Source organism: Oryctolagus cuniculus, chromosome 4 (genome assembly GCF_964237555.1).
Source record: "Oryctolagus cuniculus chromosome 4, mOryCun1.1, whole genome shotgun sequence".
Lineage (NCBI taxonomy): Eukaryota > Metazoa > Chordata > Mammalia > Lagomorpha > Leporidae > Oryctolagus > Oryctolagus cuniculus.
Window position 1 is genome coordinate 126,527,701 of NC_091435.1, and position 16,194 is coordinate 126,543,894.

The window sequence follows — 16,194 nt, forward strand, 5'->3', positions numbered from 1 at the left end:
TTATTGGCCGGCGCTGCAGCTCACTTGACTAATCCTCTGCCTGTGATGCCAGTACCCTGGGTTCTAGTTCCAGTGGGATGCTGGGTTCTGTCCCCATTGCTCCTCTTCCAGTCCAGCTCTCTGCTGGGAAGGCAGTGAAGGATGGCCCAAGTGCTTGGGCCCTGCACCCGCATGGGAGACCAGGAGGAAGCTCCTGGCTCCTGGCTTCGAATTGGTGCAGCACACTGGCCGTAGTGGCCATTTGGTGGGTGAACCAATGGAAGAAGATAGACCTTTCTTTCTGTCTCTCTCTCACTGTCTTACTCTGGCTGTCAAAGAAAAAGAAAAAGTGTCCGGCTCATGGTGCACTACATTAATCCTCCACCTGTGGTGCCAGCATCCCATATGGGTGCCGATTCTAGTCCCGTTGCTCCTCTTTCAGTCTGGCTCTCTGCTGTGGCCTGGGAAAGCAATGGAGGATGGCCCAGGTGCTTGAGCCACTGCACCCACATGGGAGACCAGGAAAAACACCTGGTTCCTGGCTTCAGATTGGCGCAGCTCCGGCCATTGCAGCCATTTGGGGAGTGAGTCAATGGAAGGAAGACCTTTCTCTCTGTCTCTCTCTCACTGTCCACTCTGCTTGTCAAAAAAAAATGATTTTTATTTATTTATTTGAGAAGTAGAGTTACAGAGAGAGGGGGAGAAAGAAAAGTCTACCATCCATTGGTTCACTCCCCAAATGTCCCCAATGGCTGGAGCTGGGCCAATCTGAAGCCAGGAGCCAGGAGCTTTTACTGGGTCCCCCACGCAGGTGCAAGGGCTCAAGCACTTGGGCCATGTTCAACTATTTTCCCAGGCCATTAACAGACAGCTGGATCAGAAGAGGAGTAGCCAGGACATGAACCAGCACCCATATGGGATGTTAGCACTGCAGGCAGAGGCTTAGTCTACTATACCACAACACTTGCCCTCATAGGTACATATTCTTAGATTGGGGCCAGAGCTGTGGTGCAGTGGGTTAAGTCACCAACTACAGTTGGCATTCTATGTGGGCACAGTTTGACTTCTGACTGCTCCACTTTAAACCCTGACTGCTCCACTTCTGATCCAGCTCCCTGTTAATGGCCTGGGAAAGCAGTGGAGAATGGCTCAAGAGCTCAGGTCCCTGCACCATAGTGGGAGACCCAGAAGAAACTCCTGACTCCTGGCTTTGGCCTGGCCCAGCCCTGACCATTGTGTCCATTTGGGGAATGAAACAGCTAATGGAAGATTCTCTCTCTCTCTCTCTCTCTCTCTCTGTCTCTCTCTCTCCCTCTTTCTCTGTCCCTCACTCTCTCTCTCTCTCTATAATTCTGACATAAATAAATAAAATAAATCTTTTTTAAAAAGATCACCATACTTCCCTCCATCTTTTCCTCCTAGGGAGCATAATATCTCGTGGTATTTTTTTTTTCGGTCCAAGATTATTGTGGCAGTCCAGCGTCAGTGTGGCTCCACAGAAAATTTAATAGTGTTTTTCTAGTTCTGTGAAAAATGTCACTGGAATTTTGATAGAGATTTCATGAATTTGTAATCACTTCGGGTAGTATACACAGTTTAATGATATTGATTCTTCCAAAACATGAACATAGAATATCTTTCCATTCTGTGTGTCTGTGTGTCCTCTTCAATTTCTTTCATCAGTGGTTTATAGTTTTCATTATAGAGTTCTTTTACTTATTTGGTTAAATGTATTCCCAGGATTTTGTTTTTGTTTTTGTGTTATAACTATTAGAGATAGGAGTATGTTCCTGATTTTCTTTTCAGATGATTCACTATTAGTGTATAACAAAACCACTGATTTTTGTACAACTTCAACTTTTCAGAATTTGTTTATTAATTGTAACAGTATTGTTGGAGATTTTATGTTGTCTTCAAAGAGACAATTTTAGTTCCTCCTTTGCAGTTGGAAACCGTTTGTTTATTTCTCTTGCCTGATTGTTCTAGTTAGGACTTCCAGTACTAAGTTGAATAAAAGGTGAAAGTGGGTACTCTTGTCTTATTCTGGATCTTAGAAAGCTCTCAGCTTTTCTCTTTCAATGTGATGTTAGCTTTGGCTTGCTTTATATGTCCTTTATTATGTTGAGGTATATTCATTCCATACTTAATTTGGTCAGACTTTTTATCATGAAGAAGGATGTTGGATTTTATCAAATGCCTTCTTGGCATCTATTGAGATGATCATATGTTTTTCTCCTTCCTTCATTCATTCTGTTGATGTGGTGTAAAACATTTATTGATTTGCGTGTCTGATGTATTGCATTCTTGGGATAAGTTCCACTTGATCATGGGGAATGATCTTTTTAATATGCTATTGGATTTGATTTGTTAATTTTGTTGAGGGTTTTTTTATATCCATGTTCACCAAGGATATTGGTCTATAGCTTTCTTTTTTGTTGCTGTTTTTATATCTTTGTCTAGTTTTTGTAAGTTGGCCTCACAGAATAAAATTGTTGAATTTCATCCTCTTCTAGTTTTTTAATAATTTAAGAAGGATTAATGTTAATTCTATAAGAATTTGGTAGAATTCAGTAGCAAAGCCATCTATCTCATCCTGGGTTTTATTTGATGGGAGATTTTAAACTATTCAATCTTGCTGTTCGTTATTCAACAGTTAAAGTATTCTATTACTTTAGATTCAAGCGTGGTAAAACATATGTGTTCAAGAATTTGCCCATTTCTTTTAGTTTATTAAATCTGTTTCATGTAATTCTTCATAGTAATCTATAATCTTTCGTGTTTCTTTGGTATTAGTAATATCTCCATTTGTATCTTTGATTCTTTGTATTTGAAGCTTCTCCTTTTATTTCTTGGTTAGCCTAGCTAAATGTTTCTCATTTTTTCTTATATTTTCAGAGGATCAGTTCTTCATTTCAGTATTTTTTGTATTGCTTTTTTTAGTTGTATGGCATTTATTTATAGTATTTTATTTGTTTCCTCTTACCAATTTTGGATTTGATCTGCTTTATACTTCCTTGAGGCAATAAGTTGTTCACTTGAGCAAATTCTCTTTTTAATGCAGGCATTTATTGCTGCAAGATTCCTCTTAATAATGCTTTTGCTGTGTTCCATAGGGTTTTTTTATGTTGTGTTGCCATTTTCATTTGCTTCAAGAATGTTTTTAATTTTTTCCTAGATTTATTCTTTAATCCATTGATTGTTCAGCAATAAGTGGCTTAATTTCCACGTTCTTGTGCAGTTTCCAAACATTATCTTGTTTTTTATTTCTAGTTTTATTACATATGACCAGAAAAGATACTAGATGCTATATCTATATTTAAAATTTATTGAGGCTGGCACTGTGGCATAACAGGTAAAGCCACCTCCTGCAGTGTGGGCATCCCATATGGATGCTGGTTTGAGTCCTGGATGATCCACTTCTGATCCAACTCTCTGCTATGGCCTGGGAAAGCAGTAGAAGATGGCCCAAATCCTTGGGACCCTGCATCCACATGGGAGACCAGGAAGAAGCTCCTGATTCCTGGCTTCAAATCGGCTCAACTCCAGCTGTTGCTGCCATCTCGGGGGTGAACCAGTGGATGGAAGACCTCTCTCTCCCTCTCTCTGTCTCTGCCTCTCTGTAACTCTGCCTTTCAAATAAAGGAATAAATCTTTAAAAAAATGTATTGGGACTTGTTTTGTAACCTACTAAATGATCTATCCAAAGCAATTTTACATAGCAGTTGAGAAGAATATGTGTATTCTACAAGTGGCAAATGGAAACTTCTATAGATACTTGTTAGGTCCAATTGACTTAGAGGCAACTTAACTCTGCTGTTTAATTTTAAGTGTCTCTCTCAATGATATATCCATTCCTGAATATTGATTGTTAAAGTCCCCTACTACTATTATTTTGGAATATATTTCTCATCTTAAGAATACTACTTTTTAAAATTATATTAATTTTTAATATTTATTTATTTGGAGAAAGAGATTTTCTAATCACTGGTTCACTCTCCAAATGTCTGCAACAGCTAGATCAAAACCAGGAGGCAAGAATTCCATCTTAGTCTCCCCCTATGGGTACAAGAACCCAAGAACTTGGACCATCACCCATTGTCTCTGATGTACATGTAAAAGAAATTGATCAGAAGCAGAGCAGCCAGGACTTAAACCAGGCCCTCTTCTATGGGATTAAGCAGTGATATAATTCACTGTACCACAATACCCACTCCTAGGTCTATTAATATTGGCTTTGTGTATTTGATAGCTACAATATTGAGTTTATATATTTATAAGTGCTATTTCTTATTGTTGCATTGAGCTAGTTTTCATTATATAATGACTTTATTGTTGTCTCTTTACTGTTTTTTAAATATAAAATCTATACTCATATTATAGAAGTATGGATATTCCTGCTTTTTGAGTTCCATCTGTATGGAATACTTTATTCCCTCCTTTCACTTTTAGCCTATGCATGTCCTCAGAAGTAAAATGAGATTCTTGTAAGAAGCATTCTTAATCCATTTTGTCACTCTTATTTTTTAAAGTTTTATTTAATCATTTATTTTAAAGGCAGATAGAAAGAGAGAGATCCTCCATCTGTTAGAATGCCAAAATGCCTCACAATGGAGTCAGGACTGGGCCGGAAGAAAATCAGGAGGAAGTAATTCCATCTGAGTCTCCCATGTGGTTGGCAAAAATCCAAATACTTGGGTCATCATCTGTTGCCTCCTTTGGTGCATTATCAGTAAGTTACTTTAGATGCAGGGGAACTGGAACTTAAGCCAGAATTTCAGTATGGAATGCTGGCATCCCAAGTAGCAAGTTAACCTGCTGTGCCACAATGTCTGCCCCACATCCTTATGTCTTCTTTTAAGGAGTTATTTTATTTATTTGAGGCAGAGTGATAGAAATTGAGAAACAGAGAGAAAGAGATCTTCCATCCTTTGGGTCATTCCCCAGGTGACCATAATGGCTGGAGAAGGGCCAGGTTGAAGGCAGGATCCAGGAACTCTCTCTAGATCTCCAAATGGGTGACAGGGCCCCAAGTATTTGGGTCATCTTTCACTGCTTTTCCAGGCTCATTATCAGGAAGTTGGATTGGATGCAGAGCCGCTAGGACTTGAAACAGTGCTCAGGTATGTGAGGCTGATATTGCAAGTGGCAGCTTGAACCTCTAACATCGTAAGTGACATTTAGCCACAACATCTACCTGACTTTATGTTTTTAATTGGATAATTAGTCCATCAACACTTAAGCTGATTATTGCTAGGTAAGATCTTATGACCGCCATTTTAACTCTTGTGTTTAATGTTTATTGTAGTCCCTTTCTTTCCATTTTCCCCATTAACTACAATTTTTTTCTTATTAAGGAAAATATTTATTTCAGCTTACAGTTTGGAAGTTCACAGTTCAGGATCAGTCATCCCATTAGTGACACATCTGGTAGAGGCTGATCTAAGTATGACCTCTGACTGATGGGTCTGGTGTGAAGTCTTTAGATCATTGAGGAATTTCCCTCATAAAGTAGCTCTTGTGAGAGGCTTGGTTATTTATGCTAAATTCAGCTTAGCTTATTTTTCTGTTTCCTGGCTCACCATGTAATTTTTCCTTCACAGCCTCTACCAAGAGCTACTTTATGAGGGAAATTCCTCAATGATCTAAAGACTTCACACCAGTCCCATCTGTCGGAGGCCATACTTAGATCAAATGTCCACCCTTAACTCAACTGTTAACATATAACATCAGCATTTAAACATCTGCATAATTTGAGGACCCATAACTCTGTCTCTTCAAAATTCATGTACTTGTTACATACAATATGCAATCATTCCAGCAATCATACAATAACACAATCATGTGTATTTTAATTAAAAAATCCATAGGTCAAAGTTTCATCTGAAACTCAAGTTGATCTCTCTTAGCTTTGAACCCCTGTATAATTAAAAGGTAGTTTCATACTTCTAATACAGTGGTAGGACAGGCACAGGTATGCATTTCCTTCCCAAACACAGTAAAAAAGGAAATAGAAAGGACTGATTGGTCCAACAAAAGACCAAAAACCAGGAGGATAATCACGTTCAATAGTTCCATTCTTGACATCCTAGGCATACTGTTTTTGCTGTCACTAACTGATTTTCTCTAATGGTATACTTAGATGCATTGCTAATTATTTTTGGTAAGTCTACTACAGGCTCTTGCTTTGTGGTCACCATGAGGCTTACAAAAACTTCTTTTGGCTATAAGAAGCTAATTTGTTTTTTGTTTTGAGATTTTTTAAAAATTTATCTGCATGCATTTCATAAACACAACATTAGGAACATAATAATTCTGCCCACCATACTTGCCCTCCCACCCACTCTCCCTACCCCTCTTCCTCTTATCTCTCTTGTTTCCTGTCTTGTTTTTTACTAAGATCTATTTTCATTTAACTTTTATATACAGTGTGTTAACTCTATTCTAGGTAAAGAGCCCAATGCTTTGTATGAGAAAGAAAAGGGGGGGGGGGGACTGTTCCTCAACAGTCCAGACTAGGGCTATTCAAAGTTATTGCATCTCATGGGTAATTTCACTTTTTTTCTTTAAAAAAAAAGATTTATTAATTTATATGAAAGGCAGAGTTACAGAGAGGCAGAGGCAGAGAGAGGGAGAGAGAGATCTTCCATTCAGTGGTTTACTCCCCAGTTGGCCGTAATGGCTGGAGCTGCACCAATACAAAGCCAGGAGCCAGGAATTTCTTCCAGGTCTCGCAAGCGAGTGCAGGGAGCCAAGGACTTGGGCCACCCTCTACTGCTTTCCCAGACCATAGCAGAGAGCTGGATCAGAAGCAGAGCAGCCAAGACTCAAACCAGCACCCATATGGAATGCCCACACTACAAGCAGTGGCTTTACCTGCTATGCCACAGCAATGGTCCCTCACTTTTTTTTCTTTCCTTTTCTTTTTTTTTTGTTTTTTTTTTTTTGTTTTTGTTTGTTTGTTTTTTTAACTTTTATTTAATGCATATAAATTTCCAAAGTACGACTTATGGATTACAATGGCTTCCCCCCATACCGTCCCTCCCACCCACAACCCTCCCCTTTCCCACTCCCTCTCCCCTTCCATTCACATCAAGATTCATTTTCGATTATCTTAATACACAGAAGATCAGCTTAGTATACATTAAGTAAGGATTTCAACAGTTTGCTCCCACACAGAAACATAAAGTGAAAAATAATAGATGATTCTTTTTAAATGATGATGAAATCAGAGCAGACCTATTGTCATGTTTAATCCCAGTGAGAGTCAAGTTGGGAATTGATAATTTCTTTTTTTTTTTTCTTTTTTTTTTTTTTACAGAGGATCAGTTTAGTATGCATTAAGTAAGGATTTCAACAGTTTGCACCCCCATAGAAACACAAAGTGAAATATATTGTTTGAGTACTCGTTATAGCATTAAATCTCAATGTACAGCACATTAAGGATAGAGATCCTACATGAGGAGTAAGTGCACAGTGACTCCTGTTGTTGACTTTACCAATTGACACTCCTGTCTATGGCATCAGTAATCTCCCTATGCTCCAGTCATGAGTTTCCAAGGCTATGGAAGCCCTCTGAGTTCTCCGACTCTTATCTTGTTTAGACAAGGTCCTAGTCAAAGTGGAGGTTCTCTCCTCCCTTCAGAGAAAGGTACCTCCTTCTTTGATGACCTGTTCTTTCCACTGGGATCTCACTCAGAGATCTTTTGCCAGAGTGTCTTGGCTTTCCATGCCTGAAATACTCTCATGGGCTTTTCAGCCAGATCCGAATGCCTTTAGGGCTGATTCTGAGGCCAGAGTGCTATTTAGGACATCTGCCATTCTATGAGTCTGCTGAGTATCTCACTTCCCATGTTGGATCACTCTCCCCTTTATTTATTCTATCGGTTAGTGTTAGCAGGTACTAGACTTGTTTATGTGCTCCCTTTGACTCTTAGTCCTTTCATTATGATCAATTGTGAACTGAAATTGATCACTTGGACTAGTGAGATGGCATTGGCACATGCCACCTTGACGGGATTGAATTGGAATCCCCTGGTATGTTTCTAACTCTACCATTTGGGGCAAGTCAGCTTGAGCATGTCCCAAATTATACATGTCTTCCCTCTCTTATTCCCACTCTTATGTTTAACAGGGATCACATTTCAGTTAATTTTCAACACTTAAGAATAACTGTGTATTAATTACAGAATTAAACCAGTCATATTAAGTAGAACAGACAAAAAAACTACTAAGAGGGATAATGTATAAAAGGTTGTTCATTAACAGTCAGGGCTATGCTGATCAAGTCACCGTTTCTCATAGTGTCCATTTCACTTCAACAGGTTTCCTTTTTGGTGTTCAGTCAGTTGTCACTGATCAGGGAGAACATATGGTATTTGTCCCTTTGGGACTGGCTTATTTCACTCAGCATGATGTGTTCCAGATTCCTCCATTTTGTTGCAAATGACTGGATTTCGTTGTTTCTTACTGCGGTATAGTATTCTAAAGAGTACATATCCCATAATTTCTTTATCCAGTCTACCGTTGATGGGCATTTAGGTTGGTTCCAGGTCTTAGCTATTGTGAATTGTGCTGCAATAAACATTAGGGTGCAGACCGCATTTTGTTTGTCAATTTAAACTCCTTTGGGTAAATTCCAAGGAGTGGGATGGCTGGGTTGAACGGTAGGGTTATCTTCAGGTTTCTGAGGAATCTCCAGACTGACTTCCATAGTGGCTTGACCAGTTTGCATTCCCACCAACAGTGGGTTAGTGTCCCTTTTTCCCCACATCCTCGCCAGCATCTGTTGTTGGTAGATTTCTGCATGTGAGCCATTCTAACCAAGGTGAGGTGAAACCTCATTGTGGTTTTGATTTGCATTTCCCTGATTGCTAGTGACCTTGAACATTTTTTCATGTGCCTGTTGGCCATTTGGATTTCCTCTTTTGAAAAATGTCTATTGAGGTCCTTGGCCCATCTCTTAATTGGGTTGTTGGTTTTGTTTTTGTGGAGTTTCTTGATCTCTTTGTAGATTCTGGTTATTAACCCTTTATCTGTTGCATAGTTTGCAAATATTTTTTCCCATTCTGTCGGTTGCTACTTCACTCTCCTGACTGTTTCTTTTGCAGTACAGAAACTTTTCAATTTGATGCAATCCCAATAGTTGATTTTGGCTTTGACTGCCTGTGCCTCCCGGGTCTTTTCCAGAAATTCTTTGCCCGTGCCAATATCTTGAAGGGTTTCTCCAATGTTCTCTAGTAACTTGATGGTGTCAGGTCGTATATTTAGGTCTTTAATCCATGTTGAGTGGACTTTTGTGTAAGGTGTAAGGTAGGGGTCTTGCTTCATGCTTCTGCACGTGGAAATCCAGTTTTCCCAGCACCATTTATTGAATAGACTGTCCTTGCTCCAGGAATTGGCCCAACTAACTAAAAAAAGAAGAGAAAAGACCCAAATCAATAAAATCAGAGATGAAAAAGGAAACGTCACAACAGACACCACAGAAATAAAAAGAATCATCAGAAATTACTACAAGGACTTGTATGCCAGCAAACAGGGAAACCTATCAGAAATGGATAGATTCCTGGACACATGCAACCTACCTAAATTGAACCAGGAAGACATCGAAAACCTAAACAGACCCATAACTGAGACAGAAATTGAAACAGTAATAAAGGCCCTCCCAACAAAGAAAAGCCCAGGACCAGATGGATTCACTGCTGAATTCTACCAGACGTTTAAAGAAGAACTAACTCCAATTCTTCTCAAACTATTCAGAACAATCGAAGAAGAGGGAATCCCAAATTCTTTCTATGAAGCCAGCATCACCTTAATTCCTAAGCCAGACAAAGATGCAGCACTGAAAGAGAATTACAGACCAATATCCCTGATGAACATAGATGCAAAAATCCTCAATAAAATTCTGGCCAATAGAATGCAACAACACATCAGAAAGATCATCCACCCAGACCAAGTGGGATTTATCCCTGGTATGCAGGGATGGTTTAATGTGCACAAGACAATCAATGTGATACACCACATTAACAGACTGCAGAAGAAAAACCATATGATTATCTCAATAGACTTCTCATCAGAAACTCTACAAGCCAGGAGGGAATGGCGAGATATAGCCCAGGTACTAAGAGAGAACAACTGCCAGCCCAGAATATTATATCCTGCAAAGCTATCATTTGTGAATGAAGGTGAAATAAAGACTTTTCATAGCAAACAGAAATTGAAAGAATTTGTTGCCACTCGTCCAGCCCTGCAAAAGATGCTTAAAGATGTGTTACACACAGAAACACAGAAACACGGTCATCAACAGGACAGAAGATCAACAAGGAGACAGTAGATTTAAACTACACTATAGACCAAATGGATCTAACAGATATATACAGAACTTTCAATCCTACAGCTAAAGATTTTACATTCTTCTCAGCAGTACATGGAACCTTCTCTAGGATTGACCACATACTAGGCCATAAAGCAAGTCTCAGCAAATTCAAAAGAATTAGAATCATACCATGCAGCTTCTCAGACCATAAAGGAATGAAGTTGGAAATTAGCAACTCAGGAATCCCTAGAGCATATGCAAATACATGGAGATTGAACAACATGCTCCTGAATGAACAATGGGTCATAGAACAAATCAAAAGAGAAATCAAAAACTTTCTGGAAGTAAATGAGGATAACAGCACAACATACCAAAACTTATGGGACACAGCAAAAGCAGTGTTAAGAGGAAAGTTTATATCAATAGGTGCCTACATCTTTCCTTTTCTTTTATCCCCATTTTCTCCTTCCCCTTCCCCCCTCTCTCCTTTTAGAAATTTAATTATATTCAAAGAAGAACCCAAGAATAATACATCTTTTGCAAGCACTTAGACATAGCTATAACTTATGAAACGTAAGAATATTTTCTACTTAATACACTAAAAGGAAATAATTATTTGAGAACAAATTTTACTATTAAGTCTCATAATACAACTCTTTGAGGATAGAGGTCCTGCATGGGAAGTTAGTGTACAGTGACTCTTGTTGTTTAACAAATAACAATTTTATGTATGATGTCAGTTATCACCTGAGGCTCTTGAGATGAGCTGCCTAGGTTATGGAAGCCTTTTGGATCCACAAACTTGACAAAGCCATAAACAAAGAAGTTCTCTGTTCCCTTCAAAGAAAAGTACATCCTTCTTTGGTGCCTGCTTCTTTCTACTGGGATCTCACCCACAGAGGTCCTCCATGTAGAACATTTTTTGCCACAGTATCTTGGCTTTCCATGCCTGAAATACTCCCCTGGGTTTTTCAGCCTGACCAGAGTGCCTTAAGGTCTGATTCTGAGGTTGGAGTGCTACTTAAGGTGATTGCCATGCTATGAGTCTACTATATGGACTGCTTCCCATGTTGGAATATTCACTCCTTTTTAAGATCTCAATTTCATGAGAGAAGTTTTCTTTGTTGGTTCCTTTTTTAATTAATTAATTTATTTATTTATTTTTGCTGTGGTGGCTTTTATTGTTGTATTATGACTCTGTAGATAAGTGGAATGTCTGCTTTTAGTGAATCTCTAGAGGCTTGTAGTGGGTGTGTTGAGAGAACTTTGCTCAGTTCTCAAGGGTTAAGGGCGTATCTAAGGTGAAGCAACAAGGTTTGGTGTGGTAAATCTTCTCTCTCCCTCTTTTTTTTTTTTTTAATCAGAAGGGAGATATAGTCTGCTCAGCTGAGTTCCTCTCCTCAATGGAGACCATTGCCTGAGCGCTAGCCCCAGTGGGTATAATATTGGTTTGCTGTGTCCCAAGGACCACACAAAGGATCTGTGCAGTCCTCAGTGTAAGTTTAGATTCCTCAGCAATGTCTCTCACCAAGTAACCAGGAAAACCTGAGCTTATAGACTCTCCCACTGAGACTGCTCAAAGACCAAGCCACATCATGAGTCCTCCCACACACCTTCAGTTTTTTTCATAGTCTGGGTATAGAAGCCTCACACAGTCACAAGTTCTTAGCGCCCTGTTAGTTCTCCCCACCAGAGTCAAAAGTCTCTACTCTGCTGGTTGCCGGGTGCAGACACGAGCTGGCACAGCTGTTACACATGTCCAAAATGGTGTCTGCTCTATCGGCTTGTTACAGGATGCCATTGTAAAGTGATCAAGGAGAGAGAAACATGTCTGTCCCATCCTTTTTTTTTAATCCTCTAGTTTGGCTGGTACACATTCTCCACAGGGCTCCAAGCCGGATTCCCTCTAGGCTCTTCCTGCAACTTTTTCACCAGAGGCTAGGGATGCTGTGATCTGGTCTCACCTCACTTTCTAGCACTAGTGCATAGGCTCTTGGCTGCTGGAATCCCGAGCCATGGGTGCCCATGCCCTCCACATAGGTCCACTGTGTCACTCTAATTTTGGTAGAGTTTCCTCTGCCATTTCCTCCCTAACTCTTCCCTGAGACTACACTTTCTCCACTTTTTTTGTTTTGTTTTTGTTTTTCACTTATTTTTATTTTCTTTTTTTTAAACATTCCAATCACATTTCTTTATTTTTGTATTAACAGAAAAATATTTTTCTTATAAAAATTTTTCACATATTTTAACATGTTTTTTTTTTAACTTTTATTTAATGAATATAAATTTCCAAAGTACAGCTTATGGATTACAATGGCTTCCCCCCCCCATAACTTACCTCCCACCCACAACCCTCCCCTTTCCCACTCCCTCTCCCCTTCCATTCACATCAAGATTCTTTTTCGATTCTCTTTACATACAGAAGATCAGTTTAGCATATATTAAGTAAAGATTTCAACAGTTTGCACCCACACAGAAACATAAAGTGAAAAATACTGTTTGAGTACTAGTTATAGCATTAAATCACAATGTACAGCACACTAAGGACAAAGATCCTACATGAGGAGTAAGTGCACAGTGACTCCTGTTGTTGACTTAACAAATTGACACTCTTGTTTATGGCATCAGTAATCACCCTAGGCTCTTGTCATGAGCTGCCAAGGCTATGAAGCCCCCTGAGTTCACTGACTCTGATCATATTTAGACAAGGTTATAGTCAAAGTGGAAGTTCTCTCCTCCCTTCAGAGAAAGGTACCTCCTTCTTTGAAGACCTGTTCTTTCCACTGGGATCTCACCCGTGGAGATCTTTCATTTAGGTTTTTTTTTTTTTTTCCCAGAGTGTCTTGGCTTTCCATGCCTGAAATACTCTCATGGGCATTTCAGCCGGATCTGCATGCCTTAAGGGCTGATTATGAGGCCAGAGTTCTGTTAGGACATTTGCCATTCTATGGGTCTGCTGTGTATCTCACTTCACATGTTGGACCATTCTCTCCCTTTTTGATTCTATCAGCTAGTATTTGCAGACACTATTCTTGTTTTTTTAAACTATCTTCTCCTGGACTGGAGCAGTAAGCACCCTCCCTACTCCACTGTCTTGTAACTGCCCCCATTCACTCCTTTTTAATTCTGTCTATTATTATAACTAAACACTTAATTCTACTGATATGACCACTTTAACACTTGATCCTATCTATATGATCACTTTACTAGTTAATCCTATCCATATGATCTCTATAACACTTAAGATGCTATTTTTACCACCACCTTAAGAAGACTTGGGGTCTTATGGCAAGTTTTTAAACTGTACCCTTAGAAGTAAGTCTGTAGGAATGTATGCAGAACTATACTGTAAAAAGCTACTTTTATATGATAAGAACTTAACAACTATTATAAAACTGTAAGTCAAAGAGATAAGAAATTATAATGCAGAACTATATATTCATACTGCATTCCTTCCCACATTTTGAACTTTTAATGTTTTATTTTACCTCTTTCAATATTGCTTTTTAATGATAATAATTTTTGTCTTCATAGTAAATATATGATATAAATGGTTTACACATCGTGTTTACAACATGAATGCATCTGAAGTTGATTGTATAATTACTCTTCCTAGCCAGTTTTCTACATTTTGATACATTCTTTCCTACTTATTAGCATCTCTTTCAGTTTGAAGAAATCCTTTTAGCATTTCTTGTAACACACATCTAATGGTGATAAATTCTCTCAACTTCTGTTTTTCTGGGAATGTCTTTATGTCTCTGTCATATCTGAAGAATATGGTGTTCTTGGCTTGCAGTAGTTTCTCTTCAGTACTACAAATGCATCAGGCTAATCCCTCCTGGCCTGTAAGGTTTTCACTAAAAAGTCTTCAATCAGATGAATTGACCCCTCTTTATGTATTATTTTCTTCTTTTCCCTAGAAGCCTTAAGAATCTTCTCTTTATCTTTAACCTTAAAGAGTCTGACTATAATGTCTTGGGGTAGAATTGGTTGGGCTTAATCTGACTGATGACTTTTGACCTTCCTACATATCTGCATCTCTGTAGACTTGGGAAGTTTTCCATCATTATTTCTTTGAATATATATATATATATATATATATATATATTTCTTTGGCAGTCATAAGCCCCTCTTCAAACCCAATAATTCAAAAATTTGCTTTTTTCATGTTATTTGATATTTCCCATTAGGTTTCTTTTTTTTTTTTTCAAATCAAGGTAGATTTATTGGCTGTCTCTGTTATACAATGAGGTGAAAACATCTCAATTTAGGACATTCAAAACCTTGCTTTGGCTTCCCATTGTAATGAAAGACCAACCCCAGGCACATAGGCTGACAATCAGTGGACAAGAGAAGCAAACTGCTGCTGGTTCACATGTCTATCATGATTCATTCCACAGTTTCAAGAAACTTTGGTTTGTTCTTTCATAGCTTTTTCCTCTTTTCAAATTCCTTGTAGATGGTGGTTCCCAGCTGTGCAGGAGACATGCTGACAACAACTCCTACGCTCTGCAGGGCAGAGATCTTCTCTTTAGCTCCGCCTTTTCCTCCAGCAATAATTGCCCCTGCATGACCCATTCTTCTGCTGGGAGGAGCAGTTAAGCCAGCAATGAAGGACACTACAGGCTTGGCATTTGGACCTGAATTATGTTGCTTCAAAAATTCTGCAGCATTTTCTTCTGCATTACCACCAATTTCACCAATCAGGATGATGCCTTCTGTAGTTGAATCATTTAGAAAGATTTCAAGGCAGTCAATAAAATTTGTTCCATTAAAAGGATCCCCTCCAATGCCAACACACAAAGACTGCCCCAATCCAACTTGTGTTGTTTGGTGAACTGCTTCATAAGTCAGGGTGCCGGATCTGGACACAATCCCAATTCTTCCTTTATTGTGAATATGGCCAGGCATGATGCCAATTTTGCATTCTCCAGGATTGATGACTCCAGGGCAGTTTGGCCCAATTAGCCTCGTCTTTGCTTGGCGCAGCAGTTTGTGCTTGACTTGGACCATGTCCTGCTGTGGGATGCCTTCAGTGATGCACACAACCAACGGCATTTCTGCCTCAATGGCTTCATCAATGGCGGCAGCGGCAAAAGGAGGAGGGACATAAATGACGGAAGCTGTTGCTCCTGTCTGTTCTTTGGCCTCCTACACAGTATTAAAGACAGGTAAGCCCAGATGTGTCTTGCCTCCTTTCCCTGGAGTAGTTCCTCCAACGAGTTTGGTGCCATATTCCAATGCCTGCTGGCTATGAAAGGTGCCTTGTTTACCAGTGAAACCCTGGCAAATAACCTTCGTATTTTTATCAATATACAGATGTTTCCGGGAAGCTGTATAGGAACAATGCCGAATTCCATTTTGTTGCAGGAGGAAGGTGCGCGACAGCAGGCGGGCGGCGACGAGGCCACTGCTGCCAGAGACCATGGTCGCGGTAGCAGCGGCAGCGGCTAGGGCTGCGGTCATTCCCATTAGGTTTCTTTAGCTATCTTGATTCTTTTTTTCTTCTAAATGTGTATTTTAAAATAGCCTATGATTGAACTCACCAATTCTTTCTTTCTTCTATTTCATCTAATCTGCTCTTGATGCCTTCTCTCATGTAGTAAATTTCTCTTACTAAATTTTTCAGTTGAAGGAATTGTTACTTCCATAATTTTTTCAAATCTCTCTGATAGAATACTAAATTGTTTCTCTGTGTTCTTTTGAATTTGTTGAGCTTTCTTAAAACAGCTATATTAAAATCTTCATCCAAGATCGATCCAACATGGGAAGCGAGATACACAGCAGACTGATGGAATGGCAGATGTCCTAAACAGCACTCTGGCCTCAGAAACAGCCCTTAAGGCATGTGGATCTGGCTGAAAAGCCCATGAGAGTATTACAGGCATGGAAAGCCAAAA

The 16,194-nt window shown here is 39.3% G+C and overlaps 1 pseudogene; it reads right to left on the reverse strand.

The window, feature by feature from the left end:
* Window positions 1-14,485: 14,485 nt before the first annotated feature.
* Window positions 14,486-15,782, reverse strand: LOC138849500 (succinate--CoA ligase [ADP/GDP-forming] subunit alpha, mitochondrial pseudogene; annotated as a pseudogene).
* Window positions 15,783-16,194: the final 412 nt, after the last annotated feature.